At 42.4% G+C, this 18827-nt stretch overlaps 1 protein-coding gene across 5 annotated transcripts in view; it reads left to right on the top strand.

The window, feature by feature from the left end:
• Positions 1 to 18827, top strand: part of thrb (thyroid hormone receptor beta) — a 140341-nt gene that overhangs the window by 18690 nt on the left and 102824 nt on the right. For 3 of the 5 annotated variants that reach the window (XM_047383509.1, XM_047383514.1, XM_047383512.1), the window contains exon 2: positions 15606 to 15618. The exons of 1 other annotated variant lie outside the window; for it this stretch is intronic. The gene's annotated coding sequence lies outside the window, so the exon portion shown is untranslated. Of the gene's footprint in view, positions 1 to 13874; positions 13930 to 15605; positions 15619 to 18827 lie in introns of all 5 variants that reach the window. One more of the 5 variants, XM_047383511.1, reaches the window with a different exon arrangement.

Raw genomic sequence — 18827 nt, 5'->3', positions numbered from 1 at the left:
ATGTGACAACAGATTTGGGTTGTCAATAATAAAAATATGAAAAATAGACAATAATAGTGGATTCTATGTAGGATTATCTAAGCTCTGATTTGGAGCCAATCACAAACAAAAGCCATGATATTTCTATGGTAAAGCCCCTTGCAACACTTTATTCAACATCATTCCAGCATAACATTGCTGTCAGTGATCATCTGCTGAACACACAAACCTGATCATGGCAAAATGTGCACATAACTGATCAAGCGCACACAGCCTGTAATCAAACATCATGCAAAAGACCCACAGTGCTTTGATGTTGATAATATAATTAATAGGAAAGAACTAAAGACATTATAAGGCAGATTAAATCTTTCATTTGAAAACTGGATGCTAAAATCACTTCTTAGCAGGTGAAAAATAGCGTTATGTCATTGTAGAGCAATTGGAGCTGGATCAGTTTGATTATGTTCTTTGAATGTGAACATATGCCAGGGAGGGTTTTGTTTATGCCGTAAAAAATTATTTTGTGTCACCACAAAACAATTTAAACAATCAAACACACGCAAAACAAACAAAAAGAATTTAGTAAAATCATTGGAAAATAATTGTTTTTATTATATCGATTTAACTTTTTTGTAGAACAGTTATGTGACGTAATGTTTTCAAATTAGCAAAGCTAAAATATACCGATTGCCAACTCCTACAACAATCTATTTTTATTTTGCTAATATTACTTTCAGGCTTAAATATTGTGGCTGTTTATGATAAACTCAGAACTCTTCAAATATGTACTCTCAAAAAAACAACAGAATCCAATGAGTCTCTGAAAAGAATTAAAAGATCAAGGGAGACAAATTACCAGACATACAGTGCCTTGCGAAAGTACTCGGCCCCCCTTGAACTGGTCAACCTCTTGCCACATTTCAGGCTTCAAACATAAAGATATAAAATTCAAATTTTTTGTGAAGAATCAACAACAAGTGGGACACAGTTGTAATGTGGAATGAAATTCATTGGATGTGTCAAACGTTTTTAACAAAAAAAAAACTGAAAAGTGGGGCATGCAATATTATTCAGCCCCCTTGCGTTAATACTTTGTAGCGCCACCCTTTGCTGCAATTACAGCTGCAAGTCGCTTGGGGTTTGTCTCTATCAGTTTTGCACATCGAGAGACTGAAATTTTTGCCCATCCTTCCTTGCAAAACAGCTTGAGCACAGTGAGGTTGGATGGAGAGCGTTCGTGAACAGCAGTCTTCAGCTCTTTCTACAGATTCTCGATTGGATTCAGGTCTTCCCATCAATTTTGACCATCTTCCCTGTCCCTGCTGATGAAAAGCAGGCCCAAACCATGATGCTGCCTCCACCATGTTTGACAGTGGGGAAGGTGTGTTCAGGGTGATGAGCTGTGTTGCTTTTACACCAAACATATTATTTTGCATTGTGGCCAAACAGTTTGATTTTGGTTTCATCTGACCAGAGCACCTTCTTCCACATGTTTGGTGTGTCTCCCAGGTGGCTTGTGGCAAACTTTAAACAAGACTTTTTATGGATATCTTCCATAAAGGCCAGATTTGTGCAGTTTACGACTGATTGTTGTCCTATAGACAGACTCTCCCACCTCAGCTGTAGATCTCTGCAGTTCATCCAGAGTGATCATGGGCCTCTTGGCTGCATCTCTGATCAGTCTCCTCCTTGTTCGAGATGAAAGTTTAGAGGGACGGCCGGGTCTTGGTAGATTTGCAGTGGTCTGATACTCCTTCCATTTCAATATGATTGCTTGCACAGTGCTCCTTGGGATGTTTAAAGCTTGGGAAATCTTTTTGTATCCAAATCCGGATTTAAACTTCTCCACAACAGTATCTCGGACCTGCCTGGTGTGTTCCTTGGTCTTCATGATGCTCTCTGCGCTTTGAACAGAACCCTGAGACTATCACAGAGCAGGTGCATTTATATGGAGACTTGATTACACACAGGTGGATTCTATTTATCATCATCAGTCATTTGGGACAACATTGGATCATTCAGAGATCCTCACTGAACTTCTGGAGTGAGTTTGCTGCACTGAATGTAAAGGGGCCGAATAATATTACACGCCCCACTTTTCAGTTTTTTATTTGTTAAAAAAGTTTGACACATCCAATAAATTTAATTCCACTTCACGACTGTGTCCCACTTGTTGATTCTTCACAAAAAAGTAGAATTTTACATCTTTATGTTTGAAGCCTGAAATGTGGCAAGAGGTTGAAAAGTTCAAGGGGACCAAGTACTTTCGCAAGGCACTGTATTTGTCTTTTATATTGTTAATATAGATTGACCAATTTGTTGTGAGTTACGTCGAGCAAGATAAGATAAATAATTTCGTCAGGGCAGATGAAAAACCTGCTGTTAGTAGCACAACAAAAGTTAACTAACTGTAACAGTCCAGAAAAGCAAGGTCATTTATAATGATGTATCATAACGATCCCTGCAAATTTCTAGCAACACAGCAGAGGATCTGTTTACTTTTCCTCCTGTTCCAGCCAGTAGCACACGCAGGTTCCCCATTTAAATAGGGTGGTCTGCACCTGTTACCCATTGCAATCTTTGAAGATCGCACGCAACACGCCCACTTATTGCACGTTCTAAGGAGTTGCCTCGTCCCCAGCATGAAACATTTCATTTTATGTTAAGAAAAATGGGCCTGAAAGCATCGATTGCTTTCATTAATTTCAGTCTGTAGTCCAGCTTTTCTTTACCATACTTTCCTTTATCATGCCACTGCCATTCCTTCTTTACGTCATGTAAAGCACTTTGAATTGTGTTCTTGCTAAAATGTGCTATACAAATAACCTTTGCCTTACTGTAAACTGTGGTCTGTGTACACTCTTCCTTATAGAGTATGCAGAAGCAAGCATATACTGGAGTGTTCCAAAAGCCTATTAACATTTTCAAAAGTCAGGTTATGCCATCGCAGATAGTGGTAGACAATTCCAAGTAAAAGAAAAAAAAAGCACGAGTATTGGGCTAAGAGAATGCCATGATATGGCAGCCCAAACCATCACTGATCCACCCCAATGCTTCACACTGGGCATGCAACAGTCTGGGTGGTATGCTTCTTTGGGGCTTCTCCACACCGTAACTCTCTCGGATGTGGGAAAAACAGTAAAGGTGGACTCATCAGAGAACAATACATGTTTCACATTGTCCACAGCCCAAGATTTGGAGCTCCTTGCACCATTGAAACAGACGTTTGGCATTGGCATGAGTGACCAAAGATTTGGCTATAGCAGCCAGGCGGTGTATATTGACCCTGTGGAGCTCCCGACGGACAGTTCTGGTGGAAACAGGAGAGTTGAGTTGCACATTTAATTCTGCTGTGATTTGGGCAGCCGTGGTTTTATGTTTTTTGGATACAATCCAGGTTAGCACCCGAACATCCCTTTCAGACAGCTTCCTCTTGCGTCCACAGTTAATCCTGTTGGATGTGGTTCGTCCTTCTTGGTGGTATGCTGACATTACCCTGGATACCATGGCTCTTGATACATCACAAAGACTTGCTGTCTTGGTCACAGATGCGCCAGCAAGACGTGCACCAACAATTTGTTCTCTTTTGAACTCTGGTATGTCACCCATAATGTTGTGTGCATTTAAATATTTTGAGCAAAACTGTGCTCTTACCCTGCTAATTGAACCGTAACACTCTGCTCTTGCTGGTGCAATGTGCAATCAATGAAGACTGGTTACCAGGCTGGTCCAATTTAGCCATGAAACCTCCCACACTAAAATGACAGGTGTTTCAGTTTAGTTGTCCAAACCCTGTACATCTCTCTATAGAAACAAATAGTGGGTGCTTACACATTTTGTGCCTCCTCTGACTTCATTTTTAACCACATCATTTTTTCTGAAAATAAAAACTGGTTTGGTTAGTAATCATACTTATGCAAATTGGTAGCTTAGCTTCGGTCAAATATGATGACTTACTCAAGCTTAATAGACCTTTTCAAGTAAAAATTGCAGCTCCTGTAATCTCCATTTGAACAGCTTTTGTGAGACGGTCCCTCTCTGCCATGCTCAATGGCATCCACATGTCCAAACCAGTGCACCACCAACAGATGCATCAGTACAATGTTGGCCAAAGGTTAGACAGAAATCTTTTTTTTACATCTTCAGTTTTTATAGTGGCAGTTTGCAATGAGTCTAGGGGAGTAAGAGAAGTCACCAGATGAAATGCAAAGTGATGATGGTTAATAAAATAAACTTGATTAGAAAAAAATATTTTTGGTGCTGTTTTAGCCGTGCAACAAAATTACCTGCCATCATCATTTCAGTAATGTTATTGTTAGCTCAGGGTCAACTGTTAACAACATAGCAGCTGGTATCTGTTGTTCAGACTGCATTAGAATAGCACAATGTCTGCTTTAAAAGGCAGTGGTGAAAGTTTCTGCATATGCACTTAGGTGAAGACTTTTGGAAATAGAAGTGTCCAGTGAAGATAAGGTGAATGCATCCTGAGATCATTCATGTGTGGGGGTGTCCACCGTACCAATTATGGTCCTTAATTAGTTTTAAAACTAATTCTCAAATTCCTCAAGAAAAACCTTGGTTCCTAAACATCAATATCCACATTGAACTGTTATATCATTTTATTGGTTATGGATTAGAACAATTGTATTGTTCCCCTTTTTCTTTTATTTGTACATTGTTGATTAGTTTTCTTTATTCCTTCATTTTGCTTGGTAATTTTGGATTAATTGTTCTAGTCTAACGAGTAGTTTTTCAATTTTTAATTGAAATATGTTCAACCTGGAGTTGAATTGTTTTTGTTGATAAATTCTTATATTTTAAGGAGAAGTTTTTGAGAATGCCAGTGCTCGAGTCACTCTTTCATCTATTGTTCTAATACCATTGCCATATTGGGCTAGTATTCACTGGAAAATTCTTGACAGACCATAAGGTTTTTTAATGAAATAATAACTTAGGCATATTTTTGCATAACACTGTACTTTTTCCTAAAGTGTTCTGTGTAGTAAAGGCCATGTATACTTATTCTACCTTGACACCTATGACCTAATATCACTTTCAAGTTGTCTTGATTTCAGTCCTGTGAAGTATTAGTGGGAAAAACAAGTCTGATCGAAGGAAGTCTCATGTCAAAATTCCCAAGATTAAAAGGATCTGGTAGTGTCAGCTTGTACCAGATAGGTAAGGTAGAAGCCACAACTGAATGGGGACGGTTTTTATAATGTAAAAACAGCTGTTCTTCACAATATAAAGTGTGTGTTCATAATGTTATGGCTGATTAGTATGCATGTATGTTAGCAGTTTGTTGCACTTTAGATCCCTGTGTTTCAGGCATTATTACTGCAGTAATGTGTTCTGATTCGGACGTTTAACTGCTTCTTAAACCTCCTCAGACTATAAGTTTGATGGTTTTTAAGTGGAACTTGGTCTAAACAGCCTGGAGCAAAACTCTGTTGGATTTAGGCTGAAAGAGAAAGCTCTGACATTTCTCATGGAGGAACCCCTGCTGACTGAAAACACTGCAGCTGACCACAGAGGATACTGTGCTGCATACAGATTTAATGTTCAGCAGGGAGAGCAAACTGTGGAGCAGTTCCTTAAACATACATATAGAAGTGAGTCAGTCAGAATAAGCTTTTTTCCAAAAAAGAAGACGGGCAGGATGGCGTTGACTGGTAATTATAAGCTGTGGCTCTGCCCTGCACCATGTGGACTCTGTATTTTTCCTAATCTGTCATTTGTTCTTCAGCTGTATTTAACTTTTTGAAACTGTGTCATTCCTGAATCCTTGATTGTCTGTTAGAAGCCATTGATGTGCTTGCCTATTGGTGTAAAATCTGCACTGAAACCTTTTTTTATAGACTACTGGGAACCAAGCAATAGCATAATGTTATATTTCTAAAATGTTTTCTCCCTGTGCCCTGATGACCAACGATTGATATATTCATTTTACACATTAATCAGCCTAAAGCATGTTTAATCTTCCTTTTGTGAACTAATCCTCTTGAATCTATGCTAAAAGGAACTTTTCACTGTTGCTGTGCTTTGTTCACAAGAGCAGAAATTCAATGTTAGCAAGCTAGGAATTTTTTAAGTTGAAGTCTGTAATTGTAACCCCCATTGTATGGCTGAGCTCCTACCACGATCTCTAAGGGAGTACCGGCCCACCCTGTAGAGGACACTCATTTCAGCCGCTTGTATCCGGGGTCGTGTTCTTTCGGTCATGAGCCAAAGTTCATGACTATAGGTGAGAGTAGGAACGTAGAACGACCTGTAAATTGAGAGCTTTGCCTTTTGGCTCAGGACTATCTTCACTACAATGGACTGGCATATCTTCCTCATTACTGCTGCAGCTGCACCGATCTGTCTGTCAATCTCCCGCTCAATTCTCCCCTCACTTGTGAATGGGATACTTTACCTGTTAAGCCCTTAGGGTTTTAGAAGCAATTTCCACCTGAAATTACATAACTGAAATAAATTAAAAAAAATAATAATAATCTTTGACAATTTCTTTAAACCAATGTGCAAAAATGTTTTTAGATACTGTGGTTGTGGAAACCTAAATCAAATTCCTTGTTTGTGCACACAAACTTGGTCAGTGTAGTTGATAGTGACCTGAATTCTGACTCAAATTCAAACAAACAAGCCTTGAATCAGTCCCACACATACAGTCATGCCTCAAGAGTCCCACAAGCTAGCCAGGCCCGATAGGACTCCTTCTTCAGATTGACAGCATCTCTAACTGCCGGGCTCCACCACTGGGTTTAGTGTTAATCACCGCAGTTACAGGCAACCAACAATAGAGATAGAGAACGTGGTCCACTCGGACAGTATGTCCCTAGCCTCATTCAGTTCAGTTCCTTCAGTTTGCGTATCTCTGTGGAGTTGGAGTTGTAATTATACATTTGCTTCAACAAACCCATTGCCATCTGGACAAAGCCAGCTGCACTGAGGATCATGTTCTTTGATTTCTCCAGCACATTTAACACAATTCAGGCCTCAACAATCTCCTGGATCAAAGACTACCTGACAAACAAACCACAGATGGTCAGATTGAAGGGTTGTGTATCTAACCAGGTAGTCAGCAGCACAGGAGCACCACAGGGAACTGTACTCTCACCATTCCTCTTCACTCTGTACACCTCAGACTTCCAGTACAAGACAGACTCTTGTCATCTATAGAAATACTGAGATGGACAGTACAGGGAGCTGGTGGACCGCTTTGAGGCATGGTGTGGAAACAGCCATCTCATCTTGGCTGGCTCTGTTCTGGGGACTTCTCTGGAACCTCTGGAGATCATTGTGCAAAGAAGGATTCTTCATAAAATGAAGAACATTATGGAGAACCCTGATCATCCTCTTCATGAGACTGTCCTACAACAACAGAGTGTCTTCAGTCAGAGGCTTCTTCAGATCTGCTGTAAGACGGAGCGCTACAGGAGATCCTTCCTGCCCACAGCCATCAGCATCTACAACGGCTCTTTGAGGAAACCTTCATAATATGAGCTACAACAACATATAATTTCCCTTCATAATTAATTATGTATTTTTGAATTGAACTGAACTGAAGTGATTTGAACTGAATTAAATGTATTTGATGTAGTGACTCCAGCTTCAATACACTCCTTGTGAAGCTCCCCCAAATTCTTGAAAAGATTTTGCATGACCTGCGATGGATTGTATCCTGCCTCTCGCCTGTAGACTGCTGGAGATAGACACCAGCTCCCCACGTAACCCACTGTGGAAAAAGCTGCAAAGATGAATGAATGAATGAATGATTTCGCTATACAACACAGCCTGAAATTTACTCTCTGAAATAGGGAGAATTCTGTCCTTGGGGTGATTTATACACTTTGGGGGGATATTACTTATGAGCTTGAATGCTGCTCTTACATTGTCCTACTCATTCCTGAGATTAATGCCCTGCTAAACTTTGTTGTCTTGTTCTGCCTTCCTAGTTGTCATTTTAGGTGGCCCTTTCTTGTCTCCCTGTTTGATCTCCTCTGCTTTATCTCTTTCAATTTAACAACTATGCAGGAAGAAATTTTACTACTTGTGAAATTAACTATAGATCTTGTAGTATTCTTACCTCATATTGATGCAATCTTTACTGTCCTCTTTAATTATATTCTCTGGTGTTTATATAAGCTACATCTGTGGCTATCTCCTCTCCTTTGTCTCCATGTTCTACTCTTTCTCTGTTCCTGGCCTTTTTCACTGCATCTCACTTTATAGTAACAATTTTGTTGAAAAAAAAAATCACGAGCTCTGTCTTTACTAAGATGGCATCATAGATTATCTAAACTATTTATATTACTGAAATATGTTTCCTCTTTCTCCAACTCTTTGGATTACATCATTAATCGTTTTGATGCCTTTTTGTTCTCTCTTGTCTCCATCCTTTTTTCCCTGACCTGTCTGCTACATTTTTCCAAAATAGTGTTGCCAGTTTTTACAAGCTCCCTTTCACCCTGCAACTGTGTCTTAAGTAGCTGCTTCAGTAACCAGCATCTGTTTATTTGCTGGCAAGATAAATACTAGGACAGCAGAGGAAGCTTGTACCTTAAAGAGAGAAGGGGAGATCGTACTTAGTGTGCAGAGGAAATGTTCTTTGTTTTAGTTTAAGGCTCTGACACAAACGTCCAGGTTATTACACATCGCTGTAATTGTATGCAGGGATTTCATGCATTATAAAAATTTGTTTTGCAGGAATTGATCATATAATCCTGCAGTGATTTTCAGACACTGGACAATCCTCTCAAGGCTGCGGTTGTCCCTGTTACTGGTGTACCTTTTCCTAATCCACTGTTTCCTTCCATTCAACTTTAAATATGCTATAAGGTTTTCATCCATCCATTTTCTATACCCGCTTCTTCCTTTTAGCGTTGAGGGGGAGCTAATGCCCTATCTCCACCGGTCTACGGGAGAATGGACCCGTGCCCTTTAATGTAAAACAGTTGTTCTGCATAAAAATAATGTTAGACTGGACAATAAAACTTGAAGGTCAGACAGGCCCTTGCATCATTAACCATTGGTCTTTATCTCAGAGCCATTAGACAGATTTTGGCTAAGCTTTACACACGGCCTGCACAGTGTGTGTGTGTGTGTGTGTGTGTGTGTGTGTGTGTGTGTGTGTGTGAGACAGCTCTTTGAACTGTTTCCTCTCCACAGGGAAAGCGTTGCATGAAATAGGTTTCTGACTCCAGCTGCAACAGAGCATGCTGCTTTTACCTTTAGTATTGGTTTTACATTGGCTGGTTTTGCTGGTAGAAAGGAAAATGAAATATATCAAAAAATTTAAATGATAAATGGCCCGTACTTGTCTAGCCCCTTATCAAGTCCGAAGATTTCAAAGCGCTTTACACTACAATCATTCATCCACCCATTCACACACTAACAGTGGTAGGCCACACTGTACCCAAGCCTGCCCTAGGGCAGACCGAATGAAGTGTGGCAGCCATACAATCTAACCACCATCAGCAGGCAAGGCGGGTGAATTACCTTCCCTAAAGACACAACTACTGAGACAGATGAAGCGGGGGTTTCAAACTGGCAACACACTAATTACAGGACCAACTCCTACCACCTAAGCCACCTGAGCCCCCATGCAAGTATTTTGTTGGCAGTCAATGGATGCAGTAAATGAGGCAGTAAGATGAAACTCATCAAGTACAGTACTGATAAAAAGTTTTCATACACTCTCTATTAATTATTTAATTAATCGATTTTAGGCCCCTAAGAGTGTAGTGGAGTTTCACCCGGGAATTATCATACAGTGATCAACTTTAAGGAAATTTACCAACAACAATTGATTGCACAAGTTTGATATCAGCTGATACCGATGTCCCTAAAAATTATGCATACATCCCACCAGTATTTAGTTAAATCTCTTTTGAGAACATTTTGCTGCCATCACCAATCTTCTGGCATAATTGATGTACATCTTTTAAATTGGTTAGTTTTCTGGCATGGACCGATTTTTTTTTTTTTTTTTAAATGCGTTGTACACAAATTTTCAACACTTTGGAGGCCAGAGCTTTAAGAAGGCATTACAGAAATTAGATGTGGTCACTGTCCAAATGAAGGGACATTGATTGTAAAGTTGAGGAACAACCCGGTAAACCCTCAAGGCTCAGTCATAAACTGGAAACTGTGGGAGCTCCAGTGTTTCTGTTAGCACTGAGGAAGGTTTTACAACAACTTTCAGTCTTCCTACAAAGTGCTGCTTAAATGTGTGTATCATTTCAAACTGTTAGAGAGAAAGAATGGATGATGTAGACCTGAGTGTAACTGCTGGTGTAGGAGCCATGTGATGAGGGTGGCTGTGAACCAACAGTTCAACATGCATACATACATGAATCTAATTGACACTTTTATTGCCATGTCCCTCAAATGTGTTCCAATAAGTGGGAAGACTATTGTTAACTAAGTGAGGGAGAGTAGATTTACAGGAATGCAGCTTGAAATTAGAGACAGTGTTTACATGAGGAAACACTACAGCATTTGCCCTGACACAAAACGTCTGTTTTTGAATTGTTAGAACTATGAGAAAAAAACTATTTTTGTTTACTACCCTAAAGACTTCTTTATTTTAGGATCAATATATTTTTTGTATTCTTACTGTTAAGGCATTCCAGATTCAGTTCTCCTGTTCATAATTTTTTCCATTATTTGGGTCTAGTACAGATAAAAACAGCTGGCATAGATCCCCCCAAAGGGGCTTTTTCGAAAGGTTTCTGTTTCTGTCACCTGTAACCATTTTACATTTACTGCTCCATCCATCCATCCATCCATTTATTGTCTTCTGCCTATCTGAGATCGCTTTGTTGGGGCAACAGGTCCAGCAGGGAACCCCAAACATCCCCAGCAACATCCTCTAGCTCATTCTGGGAGATCACAAGGTGTTCCCAGGCCAGACAGGATATAATCCATCCAACAAATTCTGGGTCTTCTCTGGGGTCTCCTTCCAGTGGGACCTGCCCAGAATACCACCAAAGGGAGGCGCCCAGATTGCATCCTGACCAGATGCCTGTACAACCTCAACTGACGCCTTTCGATGCTGAGAAGCAGCAGCTGTATTTTGTTCTCCGCTTGGATGATGAAGCTCAATTCGGCTGCTTGCATCCTGGATCTCATATTATTAAAAAGTTCCCTAATTCAGTACAATATCACTAAGTGAAACATATTATATAATTGCACAAAGGCTGATGTTTCCAAGGCCTTATTTCTGTTAAGTATGATGATTTTCTGCTTACAGTTAATGAAAATAAGATATTTAGGATTAGGCCTATAAAAAATAATTTTTACTGCAGAAATGTAGGCTTAATCAAAATGTATGTTTAATACCCGCCTAAAGATTATTTTCAAATGGTATTCTAATATTTTCTAATTTATTGAATATGTACTGAAAAGCTTAATACAGAAATGTACAAGACAAGAACTGGAATTTTGGGGAAAGTAGCTATCTCTCTATTTCTTTTTTGTCCCCAAAAACAAAGCTTTTTGTGTTCATCATGTTGTTGTTGATGTTTTAAGTTCCATTTGTAATTCTTCCATAGAAATTGGTTGCAAAATACTTGAAAGTAGTTTAGAGGTTAAATTACAAAAACACTAATTATTTGCAGGATATTTCTGGAAGGTTCGTGTTTGTGCAGGCATGGCTTGCTGCACAATTCTCCAGAGTGCACCAAATCCTCAGAAAGTCAGAGGATAAAGTTCATTATTTTCCATAATGTCATGATGAAAATTTAACATTCATATATTTTAGATTCATTGCACACTAACTGAAATATTTCAGGTCTTTTATTGTCTTAATACGGATGATTGTGGCATACAAGCTCATGAAAACCCAAAATTCCTATCTCACAAAATTAGCATATTTCATCTGACCAATAAAAGACAAGTGTTTTTAATACAAAAAACGTCAACCTTCAAATAATCATGTACAGTTATGCACTCAATACTTGGTCGGGAATCCTTTTGCAGAAATGACTGCTTCAATGCGGCGTGGCATGGAGGCAATCAGCCTGTGGCACTGCTGAGGTCTTATGGAGGCCCAGGATGCTTCGATAGCGGCCTTTAGCTCATCCAGAGTGTTGGGTCTTGAGTCTCTCAACCTTCTCTTCACAATATCCCACAGATTCTCTATGGGGTTCAGGTCAGGAGAGTTGGCAGGCCAATTGAGCACAGTGATACCATGGTCAGTAAACCATTTACCAGTGGTTTTGGCACTGTGAGCAGGTGCCAGGTCGTGCTGAAAAATGAAATCTTCATCTCCATAAAGCTTTTCAGCAGATGGAAGCATGAAGTGCTCCAAAATCTCCTGATAGCTAGCTGCATTGACCCTGCCCTTGATAAAACACAGTGGACCAACACCAGCAGCTGACACGGCACCCCAGACCATCACTGACTGTGGGTACTTGACACTGGACTTCTGGCATTTTGGCATTTCCTTCTCCCCAGTCTTCCTCCAGACTCTGGCACCTTGATTTCCGAATGACATGCAGAATTTGCTTTCATCCGAAAAAAGTACTTTGGACCACTGAGCAACAGTCCAGTGCTGCTTCTCTGTAGCCCAGGTCAGGCGCTTCTGCCGCTGTTTCTGGTTCAAAAGTGGCTTGACCTGGGGAATGCGGCACCTGTAGCCCATTTCCTGCACATGCCTGTGCACGGTGGCTCTGGATGTTCCTACTCCAGACTCAGTCCACTGCTTCCGCAGGTCCCCCAAGGTCTGGAATCGGCCCTTCTCCACAATCTTCCTCAGGGTCCGGTCACCTCTTCTCGTTGTGCAGCGTTTTCTGCCACACTTTTTCCTTCCCACAGACTTCCCACTGAGGTGCCTTGATACAGCACTCTGGGAACAGCCTATTCGAGTCAGAAATTTCTTTCTGTGTCTTACCCTCTTCCTTGAGGGTGTCAATAGTGGCCTTCTGGACAGCAGTCAGGTCGGCAGTCTTACCCATGATTGGGGTTTTGAGTGATGAACCAGGCTGGGAGTTTTAAAGGCCTCAGGAATCTTTTGCAGGTGTTTAGAGTTAACTCGTTGATTCAGATGATTAGGTTCATAGCTCGTTTAGAGACCCTTTTAATGATATGCTAATGTTGTGAGATAGGAATTTTGGGTTTTCATGAGCTGTATGCCAAAATCATTCGTATTAAGACAATAAAAGACCTGAAATATTTCAGTTAGTGTGCAATGAATCTAAAATATATGAATGTTAAATTTTCATCATGACATTATGGAAAATAATGAACTTTATCACAATATGCTAATATTTTGAGAAGGACCTGTACTTAAACAGAACATGATCCCCTACCTTGCTGGTGGACACACAAAATATTGACATTTGTGTGTGTGGATAGATAGATAGATAGATAGATAGATAGATAGATAGATAGATAGATAGATAGATAGATAGATAGATAGATAGATAGATAGATAGATAGATAGATAGATAGATAGATAGATAGATAGATAGATAGATAGATAGATAGATAGATAGATAGATAGATAGATAGATAGATAGATAGATAGATAGATAGATAGATAGATAGATAGATAGATATTTTACTTGCAGCTACAGAAAAAGATAATTTGGTCAGACTTAAAAAATGAGTCTATAATATTCAGGTCAATGGTTTGGTCAACCAATCTTGGTTAAATTACCAGCATACACGTGTTTCTCTCATTTTTATTTTATTCTAGCTGACCTGATGGTGAGCTGTTGCCATTGCAGGTCCAATACAAATGGAAATAGATGGATGTGATATTGTTGAAGATTATTATCCATTACCTTTTTAAAATGGCCCTCCAAAAGGGGGCATGTCTGCCCAACATGTGGAGCTATGAATTTGTTTTCAGGTTAGCGACTCAAAACGCTGATCTCTGCTTACAGGTTCATTCCACTCAGGTTGTCCTGCTTTCACTGATGTGGTCTAAATGAAATGGGGGTGAGTTGAGTTTGATCTATGAACATTAGGCTACAGATAACTTTGAATGGTAACTTTCAGCTGGTTAATTTCCTTCACTGTTGTTCATGCTGCATGTGAGCCTCCCCAACACTGAAGCAAAATTCAGAATCAGAATCAGCTTTATTGTCTTTGTACAGACAAACAAGGAATTTGACTCCAGTACACTTTGCTCTCATTAATAAAGATTTTATTTTTAAATGTACACATATAGACAGTTGACTTTACAATGGAATATGATGATGTTGTTCTGGAACTCTGACTGTCAAGTGCTCATCAGAGAAACAGCCTGAGGAAGAAACTGTCTCTGTGGTGGTTAGTTTTAGCAGACAGTGCTTTGTAGCGCCACCTGAAGGTAAAAGCCTAAACAGTTTGTGTGCAGGGTGTGTGGGGTCTGCAGAGATTTTAGCTGCAATTTTCCTGACCCTTGACCTGTATAAATTCTGGTTGGAGGGAAGGTCAGCCCTGATGATTCTCTCTGCAGACCTGATTATTCGTTGCAGTCTGGACTTGTCCTGTTTTGTGGATGAACCAAACCACACTGAGATGGATGAAGACAGGACAGACTGAATCATGGCAGTGTAGAAGATGACCAGCAGCTCCTGTGGAAGATTATACTTCTTGAGTTGCCTCAGGAAGTACAGTCTATGCTGGGCCTTCTTCAGAACATTGTCTATGTGTGAGGACCATCTCAGGCTTTGAGAAACAGTGGCTTCTAGGAACCGGAAGTGGTCCACAGCAGACATGGTGTTCTTGACGATGGTGAGGGGACTATGTTGGGGTGATGTTCTGCGAAAGTTCACCATCATCTCCACAGTCTTGAGTGGGTTAAGTTCCAGATGGTTCTGACCATACCAGTGTACCAGCCGATCCACCTCCTGTATGCATGCAGACTCATCACTGTCCTGAATCAGTCAAATAATAGTGGTGCCATCTGCAAACTTCAGGAGTTTCACAGATTGGTCTGCTGAGGTACAGTCATTTGTGTAGAGGGAGAAGAGGAGTGAGGAGAGAACACAGCCCTGGAGGTGTCGGTGATGGTTCTCTGTGCGAGAGAAAATGCTTCCCAGCCTGACCTGCTGCTGGTGGTCCTTCAGGAAGCTGGTGGTCCACTGACAGGTGGAGGCTGAGACTTTGAGCTGGGTGAGCATCTGGTGGAGGATGTCTGGGTTGATGGTGTTTGATGCTGAGCTGAAGTCCACAAACAGGATCCTGGTGTACATCCCTGGGTGGTCGAGGTGTCGCAGGATGAAGTGTAGACCTAAGTTGATAGCATCATCTGCCTACCTGTTTGCCCAGTAGGCAAACTGCAGGGAGTCCAGCAGGCGACCTGTGATGTCCTTCAGGTGCTTCAACACCAGAATGAGACCACTGAATGGTGGCAGAAAGTAACACAAAAATACGCAGAAACGAGAGGGCAAAGCTCCAAGGCGGCCATCAGCAGTCCCATCTTGGTTATTATTTTCATAAATGTTCCAAGAGCACTATTAGGTGAAGGGACGCAAAGGATCTTACCCACCTGATAATACACAGATTTTAGAGAAATGTGAAAATTTTTTAGAAAGATTAGAAGTGTCCCATAGTCTTAATAGCAATAAATTAATATTATGCCATTTTGTTCTCTTCTATGTTACTGGATCATGGTTATTAACCCACAGACACCTTTTTCGGGTAAGCAATATATTTTATTCTTTTTATGCCTAATAAAAGATTGTGATCATTTTATATTCAAGGTTCTTACATAACATTGTGTCTTTATTCTTCCAATTTTTAATTGGCTGTATTGTTTCAGTTGTTGTTCTCTAGTGATGATTCAGGGGGCCAGAGCTGTTTGGTCACCATTGAACTTAAACTCTAGTTGTTTTGTTGTTCAACATGAAGCTTTGTGTGAACTTGGTAGCATTCTAATGAATTGGACTTTAAGTGAAACTGACAAAGTATTGGCATTAAATATAATTGGCTCAATTGGAGATGACTGTGATTGAATTCTATGGGCATTCACTTGTTTAGTTGGGCTGCCTGGCATTATTAGTGGACTGAATTGGTTCTTAATTTGATTCATTTGAGCTGCATTTAAATGGATTGGAATTAAACATGATTATTTTATGTATGGTGATGCAAGTTGTTAAATTGAAAGACTGCACTTCGTTGAGCTTTGCAGATATTGCCAGCACAGTCATCTTACCACTCTAAAGCCATTGTCCTATGTTCAGATCTTTGCGATATGTGCAATAAATACAGTGGTCTTAAAATATTTGGATTATTAAGTCAGTTTTTAGGTTTAAGTATGTTGATGCTTAAGAGTGATGCACTCTACATAGACAGGTTGAGCCAGTTAATGACTCAAATCTATTCTGTTCATTGTTGGATCATTTTGGGGTTTGTAGTACCTGTGGTAAGAGTAAGAATCTGGTGGATAAACTGTGACTGTGCAAGCACAATATAACATCCAACCTCCAGCATGTTTCCTCATCTACAGTCAATCTGCTGTGTCAGATCACAGCAAATGAAGAGAGTCGAGTAGAAAAGAATAACTTCTGCTACTCACTTGTGCATGTTAAGCAGTTTGTGCTCTGTGCACCACTGATCTGAGCCCCATGCTGAGAAGTGGGGCACACACCACCAAGTCACATCCGGGCTTGGCTGTGCTGGTTGTTGGGAGATTGAAGGGCGGTTTCACTGTTCAGTTTTTTTCATGCATGACAATATGCCTTGAGGACTGGAGGTGGAGACCACTGGTTAAGGCTTATTCAGAAATTGCACCTGAATTTTGATGAATTGTTTAAGTAAGATACCCTCTGTAAAAGTTTTCTTTATGGGATAACAATATTTTCTCACAAACAAATGATTTACGTGTTTTTATTTATATCAGAAAAGCAAAAATCTTTTCTATTGTCAATAAAATATTGACGTTAATTAGTATAATAATTACATTAATAATAATAATAGTTATAATTAAAGCTGCAAGCTGCGTTAGCGGCCCTTGCAGCTTAGTGCCGCTCCGGCTTGTGTCGCGACTGTGGGGTTGACATGCTGCTGCCACTAAGCCCCCGGCGAGTCCGCCACTCAATTCCATTGGAATATGTCACCAAGACACTCCACATTAGTCTTCTATAGCGAGAAGTCAAGATGATTGGGATGTGGCCCTGCTTTGGTGGAGGGTCTGGCCGGCTGGACTGCTTGGTGGGCAGTGGTGCCCCATGCGGGGTTGCGGGTGGCCGGCGGGCTGGGGCGCCCCCGAGGTTTGGGTGTGGAGTTGTCGGGGTGCCCGGTAACTGGTGCTGCCGAGGCCTTCTTCCACTGCTTCCTTCTGTGGTTCTGGTCCACGGTCGGTCGCCGGGCTGCGGTCGGGTGGGTGGGGTGGCGGAGCATGTTTTATGAATGCACCGGGGCGGCTGGCGGGTTGTGCTTGGCCTGGAGCGGTTGGCCTGCATGGCCCAGGTATTCAGCTGGTGCTCTCGTGGACTGGTGGGCTGGGGTTGCTGGCGCTGTCTGGCGGGGTTGGGCGGGCTTGGAGATGTGCTGCTCTGCTGGCTGGCTGGGGATGGCATGGAGGGGCTGCAGCCTGTGGGGTGGAGGGGTTGTGTCCACTTCTGGGATGTGGGGTCACCGGTGTTTGGATTGGCTGGGCAGCGATGGTGGAGCTGAGCTGGATAGTGTTTCTCCCTGGGCGGTCGTTGCAGTGGCAGTGATGTAGTGTTTTTTGTGGCTGAGGGGGGAGTGGTGGGGGACACTGGCCCTGGGTGCCTGCCACTGGCCGGGGACCTCTTGGTGGGTGAGTTTGTCCCATCATGGTGCGGGGTCGGGGCTCCTTTTGTGGGTGTGGTGCTCGGTGGGGTCTGCCCTGTTGCACCAGTGGGCAGGAGTGGCGTTGCGCGGGGCCCTTGCCTTGCCGTTGCAGTGCACTGTGTGGTGGGGGAGCGGGGTGCGGCGGGGGTGCTTAGAGCGGGGCTGTGTGTGGAGCTTGCGCTGTGTGGGTGTGGCTTCATAGGCTTCTCGGCTATGGAGTTCACCTGTGGCGGTGTACCCCTGTGGGGGAGGAGATTCGTGGTGTTTGGGTTTGGGGATATGTGTTCGATATCAGTGTCCTTGTTGGGGGTGGCCCTCTGGGGAGGTTCATGTTGGGGTTCACTGGGGGTGGGAGATTCATGGGGTTGGGATCGGAGCTCATTGGGGGGTCAGACTGCTCCGCCCTGGGGCGGCTCCGGTTGGCGGGCTGGTATGAGCCATGTAGACCCCTCTTTTGTACATAGCCCCCTCTCCGGAGGTGGATGGGCATTGTTGGGGACTGGGTTCGGGGCAGGGGGGCGGGGACTGGGCCAGGGTCACCTGTCTGCCTGTCTCTGCCCCAGGAGGGAAGGGGACCCCCTCCTGTGTCCGGGGCTGGTTGCCTCTTGGGGGTACCGGCGCCTGGACCTGGGAGTATAGAACATGTATGGGGAGTGTGAGTGTATGACGTCCATTGTTGTTTGTATTTATGCTGGGTGTGAGTGATTTTATGTGTATGCATGAGGGTGGGAGTGGGTGATTGTGAATGTGTGTGCCTGTTTTTGTTTTTTTTTGTTTTTTGTGACAGGTTGGGTCTTGGACTGCTCCCTCTCCTGGATCAGCTTAGGCCCCCCCATATTATGGGGGGCCTATTTCCTCCCTGCCACACTACCTGCCGGTGGTTGGAGTCTCTGCCCGCTGGTGTACTTGTGGTTCTCGGTGTCCAGGGCTGGGTGCTTTGGTGTGTGCTGGCTCACTCCCGGTGGCTGCTTGCCGGGGCCTGGCCCCCTGGGCTCTGTCGGGCCTCTGCTCGGGGGGTGGTGTGTCCCGGGGTCTTGGGTCTCTGGGTCCATGGCTGGATCTGCTCGGGGGTGGACGGCTGCCAGGGGGCC

The sequence above is a fragment of the Girardinichthys multiradiatus genome, chromosome 13, assembly GCF_021462225.1.
Source record: "Girardinichthys multiradiatus isolate DD_20200921_A chromosome 13, DD_fGirMul_XY1, whole genome shotgun sequence".
Taxonomy (NCBI): domain Eukaryota; kingdom Metazoa; phylum Chordata; class Actinopteri; order Cyprinodontiformes; family Goodeidae; genus Girardinichthys; species Girardinichthys multiradiatus.
Note: the sequence above shows the minus strand (reverse complement) of the source record. Positions and strands in the feature narration are given on the sequence as shown.